Raw genomic sequence first — 19,573 nt, 5'->3', positions numbered from 1 at the left:
GTGCTGTCAATTTTGGGCATGTGTGTGTATGTGTGTGCGTGTGCGTGTGTGCGTGTGCGTGTGCGTGTGTGTGAGTGCATGCGGAAATGTTGTGATTGATTTCAATGACATCACAAACTGTATGGAATTCTGTTCTCATTCTTTTGTCAGGGGGTTATTTTCAAACTTCACACCTTTAAGGACAATACTACGCTGACCATAAAACTGACACACACACACACACACTTACACTTACACACACACACACACTCAGGGCACAATATCTTTACACATTCAACACAAAACAATAAATACAATTATTCTGTTATTATGGTGTGTGGAATAAAACCAACTGCTTCCTTCCATTCAAATATGAAATCTTTCCAGACTACTGTAATTCCTTCGGTCTGTATTCAGTCATTTGTTTATACTTTTATCCAATTTAGATACTGTTACTCCCGTTATGATAAGCCAATCATGTAATTCATCATGAATAAAGTCATCACAGCGCAGGCAGAGGGTTAGGCTCTCTCTCTCTCTCTCTCTCTCTCTCTCTCTCTCTCTCTCTCTCTCTCTCTCTCTCTCTCTCTCTCTCTCTCTCTCTCTCTCTCTCTCTCTCTCTCTCTCCGTCTATAATGGGACACGGGGCGTGCGGATGGGGCGATAATCCCGCCGTGCGAGGGGGCTCCACTCCATCAATGACAACCCTGCAGGAAGAATGTGTGGGAATGATATCATCGGCCCACCCACACACCCACCCTTTACCCTCCCATCCACCAGCAGACCCACCCTCGGGGAGAGATTGAGGGAAAGAGAGCAAGAGAGAAAGGGTACAAGGTTTTCCACTTTGGATATGCGCGTGGGAGTGAGTTCATAGTTCTTCTAGGGACTTGCGCTATTCAGCCTCAAATCTGTTCCCGGGTACATAAGAGGTAACCAATAAATTGCATATCTTTCGTTTCTATATTATAAGTTCAATTTCATTGAGGAGTGTGTGTGGTTGACGGCTGATTTAAGCCGCCTCAACTGGCCCGAGACCGACTGATTCGACTCTGGGGCTGGGGGACGCTGCGATACGATACCCGATACATGGTCCGCAATACCGATAATATCGCCATACAGTGATTTTGAAATAATTACGACAATCCTATAAGGTTACATCACGATATATGTCTAACGATGAATACAAAATGACTGAAAGGTAAAGTGCTGGATATCGGTCTTTATTCATGGTCCAAACCTCCTTCCTTCATGTGTTGAGCGCCACCTCGAGGCGCAGGGAAATCGGTTTGGAGCGCCTTATTTTATTAATTAAAATATTGATATTTGGGCAATATTTCCTGTCTAACTCTTAATTAATTTAACTCTAAATAAAGCCTAAAAATGCTAAATAAATGTGTATAAAAGTCATCGATATTTGACGCCAGTGTATCGATTCTCGTACCGCATTAAGGGCGACGATATATCGCCATGTCGATATTTTGCCCCACCCCTAGCTTAGAACATCCATCGGAACACTTCTGCATGGCATCATGGTTCATGTGCTCTATATAGAGCAGGTTTGAAACTCTAGTCTCAACCTCATCATCCTGTTTCCTGGTTTTTGAGGAGCCCAGTTCATGCTTTTACAGTGTCAGTCCATAGCGTATGGGAGGATCCTACTGCACCACATGTATATTGGTATATCTTCTAACAGGGCATCAAAGAATCTGATTGAGAAAGACTGCAGCCTACTGACAATGAAAACATATATTAATATGAAAGGGGACGGATCAATCAAAACATAATTCCACTTATTCCAACGCATTCCGCTCGCATTTTCCACTCCCTCCTGTTGTATTGTCGGCAGAAAAAAAAAAGAAGACGATTCTTCTTAATATAAGAATGCAAAATAAATGACACAGAGTTTTGAAAGGGGAGAATGAGACAAGCACAAACAAACACACACACACACACATACACAAACAAACACACAGATAAATATCCAGGGAGCCGAAGCTTAGCAGCACAGTGGATCTAGAGGAGGAAGACAAGGAGGAGGAGGAGGAGGGCACGGTCAGCCCGGCGAGAAGATGAAGAGGAGAAGAAGGTGGGTGAGGAGGAGAAGGAGGAGGTGGATGAGGAGGAGCACAAAGAGGAGAAGGATGAGGGGAAGGGAGGAGGAAGATGAGGGGAAAGGATGAAGAGAATGAGTAGGGGGAAGAGGAGAAGGGATGGATAAGGCAGAGGCCTGGATCAGAGATATAGAGTGACGGGCGGCATCACGCTGGAGTTTAGCCTCGCACCACCGAGCCCTCAACACATCATATCGACTTGACACCACCGTTGCCCCTCTTACGGGACGTCTCGGAAGACTTCGAAGACTGCCAGGGACTCCAACAGAGACCCTCGGAGAGCGTGGCCGCCCGCAATGAGGGCTTGAAAGCGCTCCGGAATGTTCTGCCTAGCCGCCGGATCTCTCTTAGGACGTGGCTGGGGAGTCTCATGCATGTAAGAGGAGAAATAACCGCCGTACGCAGCGCTCGTGGTGGAAACGCTCGGGGGGATAGGAGGCGAGCACTCGCACACACACTATTTCCCTGTTTAAGGTACAGAGAGAAAGATATAGAGAGTACGAGAGAGATCAGAGATCATCGGCTGAAGCATTAAGACGGTCACTGGGGACCAGACGAGAGAGAGGGGGCGGGGAGAATAGAAGGGTGAGTAAGTGGGAAGGGAAAAAGAAAGGACAGAAAATCCTGCAGACTTGCGTCTTTCTAATCCGGCATCTCCGGGAGTACCTCCGCCAACAGCGTCCAACGTCCCCCCCGTGCCCGTCCCCACCTGGGCCCCCCGACCCGCTTCCCAGCTCCTCACAGTTTAGCAGAGTGGAGCGAAGGAGAGATCCTTCATCTCCAAAGCTCCCACTCGCTGTTCCCCAGGTCTTCGTACTTCAGGTAGCAGAAGGGGGCTTTTCTTAAACCCACACACACAAATACACAGGCAAATGCACAAAAGAAGCAGCACACCCATACGTACACACACACACACACACACACACACGTACAAAACACTTCCCCCCCACAACCTCACTGCAAATCCTGCCTACTCCAGCACTGGAATTGGATCAGCAAGGTTTTAGATAGATGAAAGGATAGATGGATAATTTATTGATTGATGGAAGGATGGATGGATGGATTGATTTATGGATGGGTGAATAGCTACAGAAATCGAGTAAGATAGATATAAGCTGCTTTCACACATACACGTACGTCCTGCTTTTAGCCTGCTATTCTCCTGATGGGCTGTATATGTGAACGACATATCCTGACATTGGTATCCTAAAAACATCCTGAGAAAATACTACCCCTGAGGTAGTATTTTAGCCGGCAGAAATGTTAATTACCTTATAGGTGAATGAGGAGTAGAATGTGGGCATTTCACACCATCGAGTGGGTGGGTTGATGACACTTCGTTCTACATTTGCATGTCATTGAGTGGCACCCCTAAACGTTAATCAGCCTGTGAATGAATGGTTAAACATATCTAAATGTTGGCACTGCTTACGAGAATCATTCATGGTGAACGCTAAATGATAGGTCTTATCGTAACCTTAAAAGTACGCATCATAAAATAAATGACAATACATGAGTTCACAGCTGCACGCGTATATCGCAAATGTTTTTTATTATTATTATGTTACACCTTTTCTGCTGTCGGCTCCCAGACCGTAGTAGAGGAGCACAGGGGAGATGTTCCCTCCAGGGCTGATGTTCTCTCAGGGATAACACCCTTCACTTTGACCGGCAGTGGGTCTACTTATAGGTAGGAATACGGTCGGAATGAGGCAGCCATCGATTTTTGACAGGCTGGGTACTTTATTCTTAGCTTCGCTAACCTTACAGTACATGTTTGCACAGACACAACCGGACTCGTTCATTACTTCACTAAACTGACACACGCTACCGTCCACTCACTCAGGCCCCGTTTACACGAAGGGAAAACGCAGATATTTCCACGCGGTTCGGCCTCTCATTTACACGAAAACACAGTTTTTATCACAGAAAACGAGGACTTCTAAAAAACTCCGGCCAAAGTGGAGATTTCTGAAAACGCTGGTTATGTGTTGTCGTGTCAACGGGGAGAAACGGGATTTTAGGTTCTGAAGCGTCACATTATGCGCCAGGAAATGCTTAACGTCATATGAGCGCCCTATGTTTACAGTTTGTTTCTTACAGGAAGACCCTCGTGTAATTCGTTGTTGTAGATTCTGAGGATTCTGATTGGCTTGCATGGCTTTATCCTTCTCCCTACACTGCCGCCCATAGGTTTGGCATAGTTATAATGGTGCTCGACAGCGTTTGCGTTTTGATGTAAACTTTTTTGAAAACGATGTTGTGTGCACAATGTTATTTTTGAAAACGGAGGGGGGGAAATATTTGTTTCTATGAATACCCTGCTACGTATAAACGTGGCCTCACTGACTTGACTCACACACACACTGCCATTCTCGCACACACACATACACTACACTTGCAACAATTATTATTTACAACAGTTAGCTGAACATTACAGGGTCATGGCCTTCCACTCCCTGTTTTCTCAGTTGAACACAGAAATCAACTACATTTGTCCCAGTGTTTTTGTGACAGCCCTCTGGCACCTCCTGATTGAGTGATCAGTGTAATGACTAACAGCCATGCGGGCTGAGCTCCTCAGCTATATAAAATGTAGGAGTCAGCCACTTGCTCTCTCTCTCCTTTGGCGTATGGTTGGTTTAGGGTTTTTGGTTTACTTTGCTTTGCACATACATCACATTCTCCACACACCTTACTGATTACTGATTTACACACATCACTTTAACTTACTTTACGTTAAGTTGGTTGAATAAACTATGTTTGTTAAACTTAAAGCTATGTGTGTCATTCCCTTGAGCCGGGCTGTGACATTTGTTAGATGTGAAATTAAGCAAAAAAATAAGCTCTCTTTCTCCAGTAATGCAGTCGTTCGCGACGCCTTTCTTCTTCGTTATTTCTTCTATTTGTCCCTAACTCATGCTCCAATCTTCCATCGATCGAGTGGATGTTGTGGATGCAACGGAATATATGATGCATCGCTGCAGCAATATTTAAGATGATTGCGATGAGTTTTGCCCGTTCTTCCTCCGTTCTTTGTCTGCGGTCAAACCAAAACATACTAGAGTGACAGCGGCTCTACTGATGTCTGAGCGACACCGATGTCCGCATATCGGGCATCAAGTGTGAATAAGGGTGAATGACCCTCACAGTCGAACCTCCTGATTTACAAATGCGGAGGAAAAACGGAGGACATTTGTGAAAACGGCTACAGGGATGTTGAGAGCCAATCTACGGCATCGGTATCGGAAAAAAGTATATATATAGAGATGGAGGTAGAAAAATGGATGGATGGAGGGAGAGAGAGAGAGAGATAAATAGACAACAGACTGATAGATACAGATAGGCAGACACGAGGAGGATAGGGCCGACACCCTTCACGAAACCAATCTGGGCGCTCGTTAGCCCTGGGTGCTAGCAGCGAGCAATCAGGGCTACTCCCTCTCCTGCCCCCGCTCATCAGAGCGACACCGCTTCTCCCTTTCTTCTTCTTCTTCTTCTTCTTCTTCTTCTTCTCATCGCTTTTTAGAACTGAACCCCCCCTCTCCTGCTCCCCTGGGGTCTCGTTTATAAAACTGTGCGTAGGATCGTGACTAAAAATGTGCGTACGCCCAGAAGCCAAGTTTTGCGTGCGCCAAAAAATATTCAGATTTATAAAACACTGCGTACGCACACCTGTACGCAATCTTTGCTTTATAAATCACATACTGACTACAATTGTGCGCAGCTGAATCAGCTTCACGTTCCGCCCTCTACACGCCCCTTTTTAACCATAAATGGTCAATGCAAATGACCTCATGAATGCGATCTGCATATAAAACAGACTCAGATGCCGGTATTATGTCTTGTTGGAAACAATGGCAGAAGTACTGAGAAAATCAAAAAAGCGAAATTTCACGGAGGTTGAAGTGGAGACACTTGTGGGTGAGATGGAGGCCCGAAAGGTAGTTTTGTTCGGCGGTCACGGGATTGGGATCGCCAACAACAAAAAGCAGAGTGAGTGGCAACATGTTGCTGCAGCAGTGAACTCTGTCAGTAGCACGGAGCGCACTGTCCAAGAATTAAAAAAATAAGTGGTCTGACATAGTTACATATTTTTATCTAGCCTACCAATAAATCGTTATGTTCCCTAAATACCCTCTCCCTCCGAATCCTGCCATTTGCATGGTCCGCCAGAAGTGCCATATGGTGCAGCATTACCACGGCGCTCACCTCTGTATTTATAGGGTTACGGTAATAAGACTGACGAGAACGCCTTGGATAATCAGTTTGTAATTACCCACGTAAAATGTTCTTGAACATAACCCCTTTTTAATGCCTGATTTGTCATGAAAAGCATCAAGAGTAACGGACAACGATTGTGATGAGTGTGGCTTGGTTTTTCACACTTGGGATTTAATTGACATTCGATCATGTGTTTACAGTGTCACATAAAAATATTATGTTATTGACACATGTTGGACAGATGCTTTATTCCATGCAGTCGCGCCGTCAGTGGACAGTATGGAGTGACGGGATTAAATATAGAGAATTTCTTTTTATTTCTATTCTAAGGAGATATTTCTGGAGTTATAACTGAGAAATAACGCAGTGGACTTAAATTATTCTGATTAGGATTTAACGCATGATACGGGTTGAAATTAAATTGATGAAGGGCGATGATAAAACATAATCGTTCTTCTCACTCTGCAATTCTTCGGTCTGACTTCAGTTCACCACCACACCGTCTGTGTCGCCAATTCTCCTTTTCCTCCAAACCATGCGTACGCATGGGTCAGAGTTTGCTTAGGGCTGCGCACATTTTCCCGTCAAGTTGGTTTTTTATAGATCACAACCTTGGCGTGAAAAGTCACGTACGCCAATTTCAGCCCCGTTTTGTGCGTACGCAACGGTTATAAATGAGACCCCAGCTCTTCCTCCCACCTTCCCCTACTCGCTCATTTCAGTCATCCACTTTTCTTTCTTTATTTTATTTTCTTTAAATACCTTGTCGCCCTAAGTTCCTCACTGCAATTTCCTGCGGGGCCCTTGCCCTTCTGTCATTAGCCTTTTATTGAAGGGGATCGACTCCTCGGAGCGGATAGCGGCAAATTTTTCACCCCTAACTTCCTATAGCTTCCAGGTAGCGCAGTAGAATGCTAAATAAGGGGGTAGGACATTGACGTGTACCGTCCTCCTCCTCATCCCCCGCCATCCCCCCAACCCCCGCTCCATCATCGGCCTCCCGTCCCTGGGCGACCGAGGAGTCAATATGAATTCAGCCCCTCGTCTCCAAGAGCTTTCCCAGAAGATTGGCTCAGAATCTTCTGGTGGCTTCCTCTCGCTAGCCATTTTCCGAAGGGATTAGCTTTTCCGCAACGGAGGTAACTGAATCGCCGAGTCGGAGGGTTTCAGGGTGTACTTATTTTGTTACCAAGGGAAGGTGGAGAGAGAGAGCTGATTTGTGGCATGGGATGTACTAGAATTATTGTAAATTGAGTACATTGATAGTTATACGCTGCAGGTTACAGAAACCCCCATTGTTTTTGTGTATGTGTTTTCTCGTTTCCTTCTCACGGAAAAAGCAATAATAATACTTACAAATAAATAAGACCCACTGCAACCCCCCAGATTAAGACTTACCCCAACACAAATCCACAAACAAACCCACACTCACACACACACGCACACACCCCCACACCCCCACACACACACACACGTACACAAACACAAACACACACACACACACAAACACACACACACACAGTGTATGCTGCAGCCCTGGGTGGCGATTGGGCCGACATCTTAATTTCCTATTTACAGCAGATGTCCTGCTATTGGTTAGTGCTCCACACCGTCAACCCGCAGCGCAGCCGTGCATCAACCCCATCCAGGAGGTGAGGGAGGCCCTGGGGCTGCTCCGTACGGTGTGAGGAAGGGGGTGCTCACAGCTACGCCTTTATGTGTGGGCGGAGGATGAGGAAGCTTGCATACTCTGCACACACGTCAATTTTACCAACGGGGGACAAAACTGGACATTTCTTGATGTAAACCTGGCCAGATAAATATCCTACATCGTCCCGGCGAATGATTTTCTCATATTTATCAAATGGCTTTTATCCAAAGTCACTTCCACTCAAATATAAGAAGAGTGTACAATCAATATTGGCAAAATAACACATTTAATTGCCAGAGTTTGTAAAGCTCAGCCTCATTTGCTGCAGGACAGCAGTAGGAAAGTAGGAGTTTTATATTGAGAACATAATAAGCATAGGTTATCTTTATGGCATATACATAGTCGTTTTTGCTCATGGTTGAGACTAGTATGAATCGTAGCATCACTACTGAGAAGCTTAATGCACTACCCAGAAGCTAGTAATGCCCCCAAGATGCTAAAAATGCTACTGACAGCTAGCAATGCAACTAAGATCTGAGAAATGCTCCGAACAAGCTTATTACAATACCGAGAAGATAGCAATGCTGTTAAGAAGCTTGCAGCCCAACTAAGAAGCTATTGACGCTACTGATTAACTTGTAGTCTGACCAAGTCAGTAGCAGCAGTTCCTAGCGGTCAGTTCTAACAAAAAGTGTCAAAGCTGTGGCCATCCGACTCATGGCTGCTCGCCAACAAGTGACCATCAAACAACCTTGTCCATAGCATTGGGACGGGCAACCTATGGTTTGTTGCTGGGCTATTACTCTCTACAGCTAAGTGAGTGAAGCGTGAGAGAGAGGGAGAGAGAGAGAGAGAGAGAGAGAGAGAGAGAGAGAGAGAGAGAGAGAGAGAGAGAGAGAGAGAGAGAGAGAGAGAGAGAGAGAGAGAGAGAGAGAGAGAGAGAGAGAGAGAGAGAGAGAGAGAGAGAGAGAGAGAGAGATGTAGACATGCAGAGATAATCTCTAAAAAAAGGTTATTATAGAGATATATATATGTACATATCTACACATATACATTCAACCCTCCTACTATTGATTGTTACATTACAGATGATAACCCTGTATTGGCCGGTGGTGTTGGACCTTGTCTCCTGTTTCCTCTGGCACAACCATTCGACCGGTGTCCCCTCTGGCAACTTGTTATGGGCTACTGCTGACAGACCATAATAATGCATGTGGCGTTGTGTCAAGCCATGCTAATGTGCCGGGATAGCAGGAGAGTGTGGGGCCGTCGCTGGCCAAACAAAACATGTAGACAACGCCGGTGTTGCTAGGAGTGGTCTGTTCTCCGTCCCTCGCTCTCTCTCTCTCTCTCTCTCTCTCTCTCTCTCTCTCTCTCTCTCTCTCTCAGCCTGTAATCCTTCTCCTTCGATTTCTTTGTAACAACCAGGTCTACTTGACTTTCAGGACACATCCTCTACCTCTCTTGCCCTGCCTCCCCCCTTCTGTGTGCTTAGACAAAGGGCAGAGGAAGAGGGCCCACACTTGTTGGTCCGTCTGTCCTTTCTTTGTTTGTCTGTTTATCGGCCATCACTCTGTCTTAATTCCAGTCTGTATGTACGAATCGATTCAGGGAATCACTGGCGATACCAAGCTCTATTCTCCACCATTGACCCAGTCAATTGAACCGGCCTCCTATCCATTTGGATTCCAAAATCGGTATTGTAGCATATTGTAAAAGTAGTTTGGAGAAATCAGTTCAGCATAGTGCAGTATTTCCATATTTCCGTCCAACAATGACCCATTGTACTGTTGTAGTAGGAAATGTGTACTGATTCAGATGCTGTGGAGGGTGTTGGGGTGTGTTGCTCACTCCGGACAGTTCTTGAGAGAGAGAGAGAGAGAGAGAGAGAGAGAGAGAGAGAGAGAGAGAGAGAGAGAGAGAGAGAGAGAGAGAGAGAGAGAGAGAGAGAGAGAGAGAGAGAGAGAGAGAGAGAGAGAGAGAGAGAGAGAGAGAGAGAGAGAGAGAGAGAGAGAGAGAGAGAGAGAGAGAGAGAGAGAGAGAGAGAGAGAGAGAGAGAGAGAGAGAGAGAGAGAGAGAGAGAGAGTACCCCGACACCCCCCTTCCCAATTCCCCATTATAAGCTAACAGCAAATTTTTCTCGATCCAAACTGACGTCTAATGAGCCCACGAAGGAACGCCCGGCCTCTGGGGGCAAACGACAAAGAGACATTTTCTCTTTTTCCTCTACAAAACCTCGCCAAAATAAACCTGGAGTCGGGGATGAAGCAGGAGAGGGAAAGAGAGAGAGAGAGAGAGAGAGAGAGAGAGAGAGAGAGAGAGAGAGAGAGAGAGAGAGAGAGAGAGAGAGAGAGCGAGAGAGAGAGAGAGAGAGAGAGAGAGAGAGAGAGAGAGAGAGAGAGAGAGAGAGACAGAGAGAGAGAGAGAGCGAGAGAGAGAGAGAGAGAGAGAGAGGAGAGAGAGAGAGAGAGAGAGACAGAGAGAGAGAGAGAGAGAGAGAGAGGGGCTAGGAGTGTGAGGAAGAAAAAGGGCGAGCAAGTATGAAAGAGTGAGAGGGGGAGAGAGCGAGCGAAAGGGGAAGAGAGAGTATATGGGAGCGAGAGAGAGAGTAGGAGAAAGAGAGCGAGCGAGTTGGAGGGACCGAGGGAGAGACTGCAGATACGAGACGTGGCAAGACATGTAATGACTAACCGTCTCGTCTTGTCTGTCCCTCGGACCCCCTGGAGACCACAGATCTCAGCCAACAAGAGACACTGACACAATGCAGAGAGCTGGTAGTGTTGTGTGTGTGTGTGTGTGTGTGTGTGTGTGTGTGTGTGTGTGTGTGTGTGTGTGTGTGTGTGTGTGTGTGTGTGTGTGTGTGTGTGTGTGTGAGTGTATTTGTAGTCTAATAGAATTGACCAGAAGAAAGGCTCCCTGGATGCCTGCTTAGGAAGAGAGCGTAGCCAGACAAGGATTCTCACTAATACACCACTGGGGTATGTTTTGTGTGGGTTGTTATTTTTAGACATCGACTGATGCAGATGGTATCACGCTTCAGAACTCCAAAGGAGTTGACCTTGCGGATACGCTGGTGTACGAAAGAGTGCTTGTTCCTGAGATTCTGTTGAACGTAACGTAAATGTACATTATTTCTCCTTTTTGTTTGTGTGGTTAAGAAGTGTGGTTGTTTCGATATATATCTGTATTGGGGTTAGGCACTGGGATAGAATTAACAATAGTGTTATCCTCTGCCTCAGCTTTTTTTGTTTTTCTGCAAAATAATACTGGAGTGCGCAGGATTATGAAAGAGATTGTCTTTTCACCGCTTCTGCTTGATCTGCACACAGCAGGCACCTGCAGAGAATGGTGTCTAAGGAGCACTCAAACGAAACAAATAAATACATTAATAAACTAACAAGCCGATGAAATCCCTCTCGCGTATTATCGCAAATGCAGTCGTCAATGCTAATGGCGCAATTGTTTATCCAATTATTTGCGCCACTTTGGAAAGCGCACGTCCGTCCCGATCGATCGGCGGAGAGACCGAGCTTCGAGCAGTGGGGTCTTCATTAGAGGTCCGTCCTGGGGAAAAGCATCGCTTCCATAGCAACTGCACACTCCTCCTCTCCAGCACAGCTGGGATCCGCTCAAGGAGAACTTTGAGAAAAGTACAAGCAAACGTGGGTGGCAACACGATGGCACCCTCGGCCAAACAACACATCTGTGGTTTGGCCGAGGGGTAATCGAAGATTTTCGCAACATTATCTTGCACATACTGGGAGGTCGGTCAGATCATTAGAGTATAAATAAACGCCATGTTGTTCTTCATGATCGATGGGTCTAATTTTTTAAACTTGTAAAGATGACTACTTATGAGTCTACTTTTGAAGCAGATGAAATTCCCTTTTGAACTTAATGATAAAGGAAATAAATTACTTTTTTGCATTCCCATGCCCCAAGTGGACTCCCCGAACTTTTCCCTAATGAATTGTGTTGTCAACATGTGTTGGTTATGGGGGAGCTGGTGGCGATGTGTTCAAACACTGCTTTGTAGTCAAACTTCTCTTTTCTGTCCATTAATTACCTGTGGGGGAGAGAGAAAAGCCTGACGAACCCCCCCTCCTTCTCCTCGCTGGATCTCCTGTCTGCAGCTTAGCACCCTGCTGCTAGCAGTGCTATCACAGAAGAGCCATGAGGACGCCTCCTCTCCTTGAAGCACTGACAGCAACCCGATAGCTCGATAGAAAGACACGTTGTTTCGATAGTTTTTTCAGGTTTTTCGGAGAAACATGGTGTGTGTGCTTGCTTTCCTAAAACACCAGAAAGACAAAGATTGATCTCAGTACCTGGTGTGGAGCAGTGCTAGTTGAGTATATGTATATTTAGACGTCTATGTTTATATCCGAACCACCTGTCAACCGGTGGCCTCAAACCAAACCAAGAAACCATTACAGAATTCAATGCAAACGGTGGGAGGGGGAGGCTAGCTGACATGGTGAACAGCTTGCGCTACCGTACCGCGGGGAGTTGAGGAGAATAGAGCAAGAGAGGGAGAAAGGAGAATCAGATTGCCCAGGACTGTATGGTTTTAATCAGCCAGAGGAGCAGAGAGCTTCAGGGATTTGTACGGGATGAACTTGAAGTGTGTGCGTTTAGCCCTGTACCACGGCGGGCTGCGCTGTAACAGAACTCTGAGATTAGAAGAACCAACCGGACGAGCCTGTGAGCAGCAGTTAGGACCAAATTACAAATGAATTGAGAAATGTGAATAATATATACGTTTAAAAAACCTGTTAATTACTTTTTGTGCACTCGCAATAAACAAATGAAATGTGTGAGGTTTTTTTAACAACTTCAATCCACACAAGATTGAGGGCCAAGGTTTAGCCACTCAGTGGTCGAGAGGAGAAACAACAAACTAATATCCCAACGTCTCCCTTCAACGCAAACAGCGACGAGACTGCCGTTAACGCACCATTACCCATGTTAATGGTCATTAAAATCATCCTGATCTGATATTTGATCCAAGAATTCAGCCTACTGTAAAGAAAGTTGACACATTTTCGGCCGCAGTTGTTTCTTTACTTAATATGCGAGAAACAAAGCTAATTATAACTCTTATAATTATAAAAGATCATAAAAAGCCCTCCCCCCCAGGGCCTTACTCCGGGGCTTATAATATAAATGGTTATTGCTGGCGTAGGCAGTGGGTTCACAGTTTAGGTTGAGCTGGACTCATTAGTTTGTGGCAATGCTAGCAGCGCTTAAACACAACAGAATGTTTTCACAATACATGGCATGTTGGGGTGTACCATGTTTAACCTTAAATAAATACAAAAGTAAATCTGCCCTGATGCTGGTTAAACCACAGCGTCTATCCCTATGTCAAATAAGAGCGGGTCTCACGGCCTCTACGGAGAGGGTTAGAGGGTTTGTCATCATCCAACAAGCAACATATTAACATTCAGAATCAATGTCCAACACAAAAAGGATCGTCTCATTTCAGATTAATCAAATTCCCTTGAAAAATGAACCAGAGCATTTAGGGAAAAAAAACACAAGAGAAGCATTGCCAAATATTGTAGTTTGTATAGACAATAAACAGAATTATATATGTTTTTAAGTGCCACAATCAACCCCTTCCAAATCAAAGCCTTGGTGAATTGACCCATGTGGCACAAGGAAGTTGTGATCTGCTGATACTAAGTGTTAGACCACTGTCTCTAGTAAACACTACTCCTTTCCCCAGGGATTCAAACAACAAACCCTTATATTAAATAACAACATGAATTTGGTTTACAAGATATACGGGTCCGTGCGTCCGGTACAACAAGTCAAAACTCCCTCCAGCTCATATTTGCAATCCACACAGAAAAACAGAGGCTGACCGCACCTGCCACTCGATGTATCGATCGCTGTCAACCCAACCCCTTCCCCGGCCCTCCTCCCCATCCTCCACACCCCGACCACCACCACCTCCACCACTACCTCCTCCACCACCACTACCACCTCCACTATCACTATCACCTCCATCACCACAACCACCACCACCTCCACCACCACCACCAACACCTTCTCATCGCTTGCTCTGCACCCCCCTGGATCCTAAAAATAGAACGGCAAGCAAACTGTCACTTCCACACCTGAAAACAAATTTAGCCTCGCAGCCACGTAGGCGGTGGGCGTGCGTCTGAGGATGCCGGCGAGGGCACGCACGTCCTCCATCTGCTGACTGCCACGACCCGGCCACCATCAGTCCACACAAGGGGGGGGTGGGTGGGGGGGGGTGATATGCCTCTGATCTATGGCTCTTTTTTTGTTAGAGAGGAAAATAGGGGAGGGCCAGGGCAAGAGGGGAGGGGGGGGGGGGGGGGGGGGGGGGGTGGAACTGCTTTGCATATCGTTGGATAGGACCGGGCGCTGCGTGTGAACACACACTCGGACGCAACACTGAGGACACTCACACGTGCGCGTGTGACGTGCGCGTGTGACGTGCGCATTGCTGCGCGCGGACGATGAGGCGCGCTAGGTACAGACCTCCCTGGCCAGGCCACTTGTCCTCTGCGCCTCTAACGACCCCATTGAAGATCAATTAGAGCCCATTGATCCACCGTGCCTAAATGAATACACAGGCCAAGCTGGGCCAGTCGCCGTGAACCTCGCTCTACCCGCTCGCCCTCTCTCTCCTCCCCTTTCATTTGTTAGAGCTCTACTTCTGATTCTCTCTTTTTTTTGATGATTGCCGTGTGATTGGTGTGTGCGTCACTGTGAGCGGCGACGCTCCCACACACACACACACACACACACACACACACACACACACACACACACACACACACACACACCCACACACAGTCGTCTGACCCCCACCCCACAACACTGCATACATGTTTAAAACTCTCACGATCTCTCTCTCTCTCTCTCTCTCTCTCTCTCTCTCTCTCTCTCTCTCTCTCTCTCTCTCTCTCTCTCTCTCTCGAAGACCTGATGCAGAGGGAGGGATGAGATGGGAGAGAGCGAGAGAGAGAAAGGAGCTGAGGGGAGGAAACAGGAGAGGAGGAGTGGAGCGGAGGGGGGGATGTGAACAAGAGGAGACGAGCAGAGAGCGGGGGAGAGAGGGGGGGGGGGGGGACGAGGAGAGGACGTGAGAGAAGGAGAGAGGAGGATGGCCGAGCTTCCTCCCAAAAAAGATGAGAGCAGAGGAAGACAGGAGAAGGCCGAGATGAGAGCAGAGGACAGAGTGTGGAGAGGAGGGGAGGAGAGGAGAGGGGGAACCAGGGGAGACGCAAAAGAAGAGGCGAGAACTGAGGGCCAGAAGAGAGAGGAGGGCCACAGATAAGAACAGAGAGCTTCTTGTCTCGGCTGAATTCTATCATCTAGCACGGCCCCCACATCGGAATGCCCCCCACCACCAGACCCCCAACCCAAGCATATAAATGCACCCTATTCTTACAGAGTGTGTGTGTTTGTGTGTTTGTGCGTGTGCGTGTGCGTGTGTGTGTGTGTGTGTGTGTGTGCGTGCGGGTCTATATATGTGTGTTGCGTGTATCGCATGTGTGTGTGTGTCTGTGTCTGTGTGTGTGTGCGTGTGTGTGTCTGTGTGTGTGTGTGTGTGTGTGTGTGTGTGTGTGTTTGTGTGTGCGAAGTAGCATATATGTTCTTATGGAGTCTTCTTGCGAGACAACAGCCGGCTAGGAAGGCCCCTCCCCCCTACCACCACCACCACCACTGCCACCACCACCACCACCACCTCCACTGCCACCACCACCACCACCCCCATCACCACCCCCACCACCACCACCTCCACCACCCCCATCACCACCACCCCCACCACCACCTCCTCCACCACCCCCATCACCACCACCCCCACCACCACAAGACAACAGCGTCAGAGGGATGTCTTTCCTTGTTGATGGGAAACGACTACAAGGAAGTTCTGTGCGTTTGTGTGGGTTTGGTCTAGGCGGGGGGATGGAGGGCTGGGGTCGAGGGGGGATGGAGGGATGGGGGTGAGGGGGCTCTGTGTGTGTGTACGTGAGAATCAAGAACTCAGTTGTACATCCGACCGTCAGACTGACTGCAAAACATAGTGGGTCTCTCTGGAGTAGCCATGTCCAAGACACAACTTGAGTACCCTTTTTTAATGTTTGAGAGAGTAGCCTATGCCAGACGCACAGAGATCTACACGGTGATCTAGGCGATATAGGCATAGGCAACCGCCTTAATTAATATGCAACCATTTGAGCATTGATCTTCAGGAGTAGACATGTGATCTGGTACACCCAGAGAAGCCTCTGTGTCTTTAAATACTGCTGCTCTTCTTCGATGATAACGGTACCGTGGGAAGGATTTGGTGCTTTGGAGCATCCAGCTAGGAGCAGGTTTTACAATAGGGTGTCTGAATAGGCTATGATTGACATGATGACATGATTTCCATCACGTTTAAGAAGATAGCCGATTTGGATCACCATGTTATACATCATCAAGTGATCAGTCCATCTGCCTCACACCATACTTTAAACACTCAACGTCTACAAATAACATTATAATAATGGTTTAAAAGACACGATGTGATGTCAGCAGACTACCTTACCGTGATCGGTGGTCGTCGGATGGATGGACGCACAATCCAACTGATGTTGCTCTCCCCAAGCAGCGGGAAGGATGGGACGTCGTCCTCTCCTCGGCTCCACAGTCTACGCGCTTTTTTTCTCCTCCAGAAAAGCGAGATGTCGAGTGAAATAAAACGTTCGGCTATTTGCACATTCCCCGTGTGTGATTTCCCTCGATAAGCTGTCGCATCCAGCTGACCCCGACGGCAGGCGCTTCTCCGACTAAACCACGCTATGTGTCAGTGACAACGCGCTCTCCTCCAGCACAGCACTAAAATGCAATTAATGCAATTAATTTCTTTACATATAGGTAGGTCAATCGACTAAAAGCAACGATCCTGCAATGATTATACCCCAGAAAACCTTCGAGTCTTCGAGCCCTCAATACGAGCTGCTGCCCCCAATACACAACGGGGGGCACCGTTTAGGATGCACGCAATTCCCTCTCCAACGCGCGTGCGTGCCCTTGAGGATGCTGCGCGGTGATGGAATCCTGCACACAGCTCAGCATCAGCATCACGGGGCGATACCGGGAGCAGTGCGCGCCTCGAGCGCTCCGGTAACGGCACGGAGGAGGCTGCGTGGTCGGCCGCTTCTTCTGCAGAACGAAGGTGGTGAAGGCAGTCAAAAAATAAAACAGTAAAAAATCGCCCGTTTCTTTCTGTGCGATTGGCTCTCACGCTCCCGCACACGCTGCACACACACGCACGTCTTCTCCGAGGGTCGCGCGCCGTACACAGTCCCAATGATAAAAAAAAAAAGACTGTCCTCCTATTACGAAGTTTGTCGCTGTGACAACGGTTGGATCACCCCGCGTCCTCTCTGTCCCTCGATGCACGGTCGCGTCGCGTGCACGGATGTCGTTGTCGACGTCACCCACAGATCCGGCAGTCCTTCCCGCGTCGCGGTCGGCGTCGATCAAGCCATGTTGTCAACCGCGCGGCCAGCGGCGAGGAGGATAGGAACGATTTTGTGCTGAGGATTTTTTTTTCATCCCCCCCCCTCTCTCTCTCTCTCTCTCGCTCTCGCTCTCGCTCTCTCTCTCTCAGCCTCCCCCCGTCAGCCTTGAAGATCTGCATCAGCGTGACGTCAGAGGACGTTAAAGCGCCACGAGCCCATTTCATCCCCCCCCCCCCCTCTCTCACTCCGATCCTTACACCCCCACTACACCCCCCCCCCCCCCCCCCCCCCCCCACACCCATTTCCACACTGCCCATATAATCTCAATGTAGGCCAAGAGCATTCTGCTGGAGAGTGATCCATCACCATTTTTCATTTCTATTTTTACCTGCCAAATCATAGTAAGGGCTTTTATTTTTCTCCTCTACTCCCCCCCTGGTTGTTTGTTGTGGTTCGGGCTTGGCTCGCTCTCTCCTGTTTGTTTGTTTGTTTGCTGTATTTCAAACAACAATCATGACACACCAAGTGTTGCATATGGTATTGTTAATCAGCAGTGACTGCCCCTGTGGGAAAGGGAATCGGGCGGCTACCTGTCTGTTACATTACCATGGTGATGACATTCTGGTACATTACGATGGTGATGACAGAGGCCCACCCCAAAACATTCTCTCTCTCCGTCTGAATATGAAGCCAACCTCTGTAGACGGACAAATTAATCCACTTGACGTCTGCAAAAAAAATCAGGGGAAATATCTCCTAAACAAACAAGAAACTAATCCATTGCATGCATTACTGTGTAACGCAAACATATCTATGTTTGGTCAAATTCAGCCAATGGAAATTGAGATATAATGCTAAAGATCTAGAGATAGCCAAAGCTAATGCTTAAATCTAGTCTGTATATCGTGTGTGTGTGCATGTGTGTGATTTGGTGTGAGTGGGCCTGTGCATGTGTGTGTGTGTGTGTGTGTGATTTTGTGTGTGTATGTGTGTGTGTGTGCGTGTTTTCATGTGTGTGAGCCTGTGTATGTGCGTGTGCGTGCTTGTGAGGGTTTGTGCGTGCGTGCATGCGTGTGCTTCTGTGTGTGTGTGTGCGTGCGTGTGTGTGTGTGTGTGTGTGAGCATGCGTCTACAGAGCAGAACCCTGACAGGCCAATCGGCACGGCAACAAGCCGCAGCAGATGCAGACACCGACAGGTGAAGCACCTGTCTCATGTGTTATCATTACCTCTCTTAAAACTCTGCACGTGACTATATTTGCTGCGTATTTATTGGCGGCTGCTGGAAGGAAAACAATGCATCTCATTTGTTGTCGTCTGTCGACAAGCCCCCTGTTGTGAATAAATCCACAGATTAAACCTACATGTTGCTGGTAAAAGCAACATTGTGCATGCTACCCAACACCTGGCCCCCACCATACCAACCCACCCAACACCTGGCCCCCACCATACCAACCCACCCAACACCTGGCCCCCACCCACCTCACTAGGCCAGTGACACCTCATCATAGCCAAGGTGAGGGAAGGGGGGAGTGACATCTATAGTGGGCGTCGTGTGTGTGTGTGTGTGTGTGTGTATCTGTGTGTGTGTCTGTGAAACGTTTAATGTATGTTTGTCCATGCTTGCTTGTCGATGTGTATTTGTGCGTAAGTGCATGTTTTCGTTTTCATGACTGTGTGCGCGTGTGTCTGTGTGTGTGCGTGTGTTTGTGTTTATGTGTGCCCTTGTTAGACCCTGAGCCTGCATCAAAGGTAATGGGCCATGAGGGACCCCCGACAGCTGAGCCTTTAGTAAGACACACACGCACACACACACACACACACACACACACACACACACACACACACACACACACACACACACAAACACACACACACACACACAAACACACACACACAAACACACACACACACATACACATACACACACACACACACACACACACACACACACACACACAGGTGCCCTCTGTGGGCGTCTGTAATAAAATGCAACGATAGATACTGGCATTAACATGTGTACCATGACAAGATACATACACGAACAGACACACACACACACACACACACACACACACGCACACACAGTACTCACTCAATGTGTACCACAAC

The 19,573-nt window shown here is 47.6% G+C and overlaps 1 protein-coding gene across 1 annotated transcript in view; it reads right to left on the bottom strand.

Annotated features, from left to right (window-relative positions):
• The window catches only part of nlgn2a (neuroligin 2a), a 111,988-nt gene extending 94,397 nt beyond the window's left edge, over positions 1–17,591 (bottom strand). Inside the window, exon 1 of the mRNA XM_030339083.1 lies at positions 16,544–17,591. The gene's annotated coding sequence lies outside the window, so the exon portion shown is untranslated. The remainder of the gene's footprint in view (positions 1–16,543) is intronic.
• Between the last annotated feature and the right edge of the window lie 1,982 nt (positions 17,592–19,573).

The sequence above is a fragment of the Gadus morhua genome, chromosome 17 (assembly GCF_902167405.1).
Source record: "Gadus morhua chromosome 17, gadMor3.0, whole genome shotgun sequence".
NCBI classification, from domain to species: domain Eukaryota; kingdom Metazoa; phylum Chordata; class Actinopteri; order Gadiformes; family Gadidae; genus Gadus; species Gadus morhua.
This window is presented reverse-complemented; position numbering and strand designations above follow the sequence as displayed.